We start from the raw sequence: 5877 nt of genomic DNA, 5'->3' as shown, positions 1-5877 counted from the left end.
ACCTAAAACACATAACACAACAACTGTAAGCATAAATGCTTAGTGAGTTCCCCAAATACCATATACTACACATACGCCTTTCCAGGCCATAACTCTATAGGATCTTCCGATCCGTGTGTCTCAGGGGACTTCCGTCCCAAATCCCGGTAGACCTTCCGGTCCTACCCGTATCGACCTTCCGGTCCGTAACCTCTTGACCTTTCGGTCCATCTCATCTTGACCTTCCGGTCCTTACCATACAGAACATACATAGCACATACACATCACATAACCGCATATAGCACATACATCTCATAGCATACAAGACCTTCCGGTCACACATAGGTACCCTTCCAGGTACAGTATAGTGAGAGGACTCACCTCAATGAAGTCGGATAAACTCTCGTGCTCAACGTCCCGACCTAGCCTCCTCCTATTATTCAAATAACATTCCCGATCAATATTCTCTCATAGCCTCATCTCTACAGATTGGGTAGAAGGCCATTCTACCCTTCCCTGAACTCTCTTGAATCAGTCTTGACCAGAACCCTAAAGTCAATGAAAGTCAATGGTCAACTTTGACCGACTCGTCGAGTGCACATGGGCGACTCGGCGAGTCCATGCGGGTTCTCTGAATCCTTCTAGCCTCTCTTGGCACGTCGAGTCTTCGTCCCACTCGAGGGATTACACCTGTCACGAATCGCAGGGCAACCCCGACTCGACTCGTCGAGTCCACTTATGGACTCAGCGAGTTGCTTCCATGTTCTTACTCAAATGGCCTTCTAAGGCCAGATCTACTTCCCTAACTATCAGATCTACCCTTCAAGCGGTCAAATGTCACGTAAAGGTGCAACCTTTATGTGCATGCAACCCACATCAAGTCATAAATGGAGAAATAACTCTAAAAATGGCAACCTAGTCTCCAATCCTCCATGAACTCACATAAAGCAGAATGGGGAAAGTTCTCTGGACCTCTATGGGTCCAGATCTGAGGTCTAACCCAGCAAGGGACCATAAACTCAACTTTTCAAACCTTAAAAGGTTATAGAAAACCCTAAATCATAGACCTTAACCCAAAACAGAAATGAGGTTCGATTTGATACCTCAATAGTGTAGATATGAACTTGAAAACCCTGGATCCACATCTCCCTTGACCTCCTCTTGTTGGAAACCACTTCTCATTTGCTAAAACACTCAAGAAATGATGAATTAGCCTTCCTCTTGCACTACAAGCTTTCTCTCTGCCCTCTAGGGTTTCTCAGGGGTGCATTGGTCGCAAATGGAGGCTATAAAGGCCTTTAAATAGGGCACAGACCCCGAGAATTAGGGTTTCCAATTACAGCGCGGACTCGCTGAGTCCACGTATCGACTCGTCGAGTCCTTCATTAAATCAGACAAGGAATGCGCGATCCTACTCGGCAAGTCTGAGCGCCTACTCGCCGAGTCCCTCCCTAAAACTCAAAATAAATACTTCAAATAAGATACCTGGGAATCCGGATGTTACACGTTCCCAAGTGAATTCAGGTCCCCGCTTGGCATTCCAGCGAACCTTCACTATTGGTATACGGCTTTGTTTTGTTCGTTTAACTTCTCTATCCATGATTTCTACTGGTTCTTCCAAGAAGTTGAGGCTCTCGTTTATCTTGATTTCATCGAGTGGGATAACAAGGGTCTCGTCGGATAAGCACTTATTTAGGTTAGACACGTGAAAGGTGGGGTGTATGTTACTGAATTCTTGAGGTAGTTTGAGTTTGTAAGCTACTCGACCGATTCTAGCAAGCATCTCGAACGGTCCGATGTACCTTGGATTTAGTTTCCCACGCTTTCCGAAGCGTACATGCCCTTCCAGGCTGAGACCTTCAACATGACGCAGTCACCAACCTGGAATTCCAAGGGTTTTCTCCTTTTGTCTACATAGCTTTTTTGTCTATCTCTGGAGGCTTTAAGTCGTTCTCGAATTTGTACTATCTTTTCAGTAGTTTCTCGAATGATCTCCGGACCAGTGAGAGTGCTGTCTGGAACTTGACCTCTAGCCAGTTGTGTGTCACCCTCTTCAGCCCAACACAGAGGTGATATGCACTTGCGACCGTAGAGAGCTTTGAATGGAGCAACCTTAATGCTAGTATGGTAACTGTTATTGTACGAGAATTCAACTAGTGGTAAATGAATATCCCATGCTTTACCAAAGTCGATCACACACGCTCTTAGCATGTCTTCTAACGTTGGAATCATTCTCACACTCTATACGTCGGTCTGTGGATGGTAGGCTGTACTCATGTCCAGCCTAGTTCCCAAAGATTTATGTAGTGACTACCAGAAACGTGAAGTGAATCAACTATCTCGGTCAGAGATAAAAGATATCGGTACACCGTTCAGTCTAACTATCTCTCTGATGTATATTCTAGTTAGCTTCTCCATCTTGTCAGTTTCCTTTATTGGTAAGAAGTGTGCGGATTTGGTTAATCTATCGACGATTACCCAAATGGTATCATGACCACCCGTTGTCTTGGGTAACTTAGTTATGAAATCCATCGTAATCTGCTCCCACTTCCATTCGGGGATTTCCAGTTGTTGTAGTAGACCTGAAGGCTTTTGATATTCTACCTTGACTTTGGCACAAGTAAGACACTTGCCCACAAAGGTAGCAATCTCAGCCTTCATGTTTGGCCACCAATACAGTTTCTTGAGATCAAGATACATCTTATCTGAACCTGGGTGAACGAATTATCGAGTTTTATGACCTTCATTCATGACAACCTCCCTGTAACCACCGAACTTTGGGGTCCAGATCCGGTCCATGAAATAACGAACTCCGTCTCCCTTGATCTCAAAGTTCTTCTCCATTCCCCTTAAGGCTTCATCCGCCACATTTTCTGGTTTTAAGGCTTCCAGCTTAGCCTCTTTGATTTGTGTATATAGATGGGAATGGATTGTCATGGTTAGTGCCTTCACCCTACTATTTGTATACTCCTTCCGACTAAGGGCGTCTGCTACTACATTGGCTTTGCCGGGATGATAGCGAATTTTGCATTTGTAATCAATTAGTAACTCCACCCATCGTTGTTGTCTCATGTTAAGTTTCTTCTGATCAAAGATGTGTTGAAGGCTTTTATGGTCCGTAAAGATGGTGCACTTCCTGACGTAGAGGTAGTGTCTCCAGATATTTAGAGCAAACACTACCGCTCCCAATTCAAGGTCATGAGTAGTGTAGCTGACCTCGTGAGTTTTTAGTTGTTGTGAGGCATAGGTGATAACTTTTCCTCGTTGCATAAGTACACATCCCAACCCCTGATTCGATGCATTGTAATAACAACAAAGTCTTATGTCCCTTCAGTTAGAGATAGAATAGGTGCGTTGCACAGAGCTTGTTTCAGAGATTGGAATGAAACTTCTTGTTTTTCTCCCCAGTTGAAAGTTACGCCCTTCTCAGTCAGGGTAGTAAGTGGTTTAGCAATCCTTGAGAAGTTCTGAATGAATCTGCGATAATAGCCAACAAGGCCTAAGAATTGGCGGATTTCCGTTGGTGTTTTTGGTGCTGACCAGTTCTTGATTGCTTTAATTTTGGAGGGGTCCACGTGTATTCCTTCTTCGCTGACCACGTGACCTAGAAATTCTACATTCTGAATCCAAAATTCGCATTTTGAGAACTTCTCATAAAGCTTTTCTGCTTGCAATGTTTCTAATACGTATCGAAGGTGTTGACTATGCTCCTCCTTGCCTCGCGAGTAGATGAGTATATCGTCTATGAATACAATCACGAATTTGTCTAGGAAAGGACGGCATACCCTGTTCATTAAGTCCATGAACACTACGGGTGCATTGGTTAGTCCGAAGGGCATCACTACAAATTCGTAGAGACCATAACGCGTTCGAAATGCCATTTTGGGAACATCTCTTTCCTGGACTCGTAATTGGTGATATTCGGATCTCAGGTCGGTCTTTGAAAACTAGTTTTCTCCTTGGAGTTGATCGAACAAATCGTCTATTCGTGGTAGCGGGTATCGGTTCTTAATGGTGAGCTTGTTTAGTTCGCGATAGTCGATGCACATTCGGAACGATCCATCCTTCTTCTTTACGAACAGGACCAGTGTTCCTCAAGGTGAGAAGCTCGGTCGAATGAATCCATTACTGAGTAGTTCGTTTAGTTGGCTGGATAATTCTTGCATCTCAGTTGGTGCTAGGCGATACGGGGATTTGGCTACTGGGGTAGCTCCAGGAATAAGATCGGTTCTAAATTCGACCTGTCGCGTAGGAGGTACTCCTGGAATATCCTCAGGAAATACGTCAGGAAAATTATAGACTTCAGGAATGCTCTTGAGGTCTTTCACTTCTTGCTTTTCATTCACGACATGAGCCAAGAATACTTGGTATTCTTTGCGTAGGTATTTCCGAGCTTTAATGCAAGAAATGATGCGAAGATTCGTACTGGGTTTATCGCCATAGATAATGAGGGTTTCGCCATTTGGCAGATTAAGGCGAACGGCCTTTTCGTAGCATAGAATATCAGCATAATGTGGACATAGCCAATCCATGTCGATGATTACATCGAAACTTTTTATTGAGATTGACATGAGGTTGATTTGAAAAGAACGATTATTTAGTGAGAGGGTACAGTCTACATATATGTCGTTAGTGTTTTCCGTCTTTCCATTTGCCATATCGACGGTGGATGTTTCGTTTAATGATTTTGGTGTTTGATTGAGTAAATGCTTAAATTGATGGCTCACAAAACTCCTCTCCGCTCCACTATCAAATAGTATGCATGCATAAGAGTCATTGAGGAGAAACATACCCGTAACCACAGTTGGGTATGTCACTGCTTCCTCATGTCCCATCGTCAGTACCCTTCCTACTCCACCTACATTCCTTGTTTTCGGACAATCCCTTTTAATATGCCCTGTTTCTCCACATCTGTAACAAGTGCGGCTCGCTCCAGTATTCGTGGTTGGGGCAGCTTGTTGAGTTGGTTCTTTATAGAAACGGACAATGTGTCCTTTCTTGTTGCACTTCGTGCAATACATTTCCCGACACGCACCGACATGGTGGTAGTTACACTTATTGCATTTCGGAAGACACCCAACATATTGCTTGGCGGGTGCTGGGACTGCTGGGATAGTGATTGCGTGAGCTGCTACCACTTTTTGTCTTTTGGAGTTTTCCTCTGTTGTTTTGTTCTTTCTTTTGTTCCAAGACCTTCTTCGATTGTATTTTCCTTTGGTTGTTCAGGATCGGCTGTTATCGTCCCCTGACGGACTCCATGGTCAATGAGTTGTTGCTCCAAACGTTTTGCCCTGTCGAAAGTAACAGGCTTGGAAGCTAATACATACCCTTGGATCTGGGGTGACAATCCCCATAGGTATCTTTCCACCTTTTTCGATTCCGGGGTTATCATCCCGGGACACGGTACAGAGAGATCACAGAATCTAGCCGTGTAGGCAGCGAGGTCAGATCCATTCATTTTAAGGGTCCACAACTCATGTTCCAAATTTTCCACTTCGCCCCTTGGGCAATATTCTTCTAACATCAAGACCTTCAGGTCTTCCCAACTCATGGAATTTGCCACTGTGAGGGTTATAGCTTTGAGATGGCTCTTCCACCAAGTAAGAGCTCGCCAAAAAAGGTGCATGCTGCATATTTAACTTTACTTGTTTTCGGACATGCACATATTTCGAAGACTGATTCAGTCTTTTCAAACCATTGCATCAGTGCGATTACTCCTCCACTTCCGTTGAAGGTTTTAGGTTTACCATTGGTAAAGTATTTGTATGAACACTCTTTAGGGTGCCCATGACTTTCTCCATGGTTCAAGTGAGTTGTACCATTTCCCCCTCCATTGGTGCCGCTTGCATTAAATTGTGTTATGGCAGCAGTTACCGCAGCTTGGAACATAGCAACATC

The sequence above is a fragment of the Lactuca virosa genome, chromosome 4 (assembly GCF_052849685.1).
Source record: "Lactuca virosa cultivar CGN04683 chromosome 4, Lactuca_virosa_CGN04683_v6, whole genome shotgun sequence".
NCBI lineage: Eukaryota > Viridiplantae > Streptophyta > Magnoliopsida > Asterales > Asteraceae > Lactuca > Lactuca virosa.
This window is presented reverse-complemented; position numbering follows the sequence as displayed.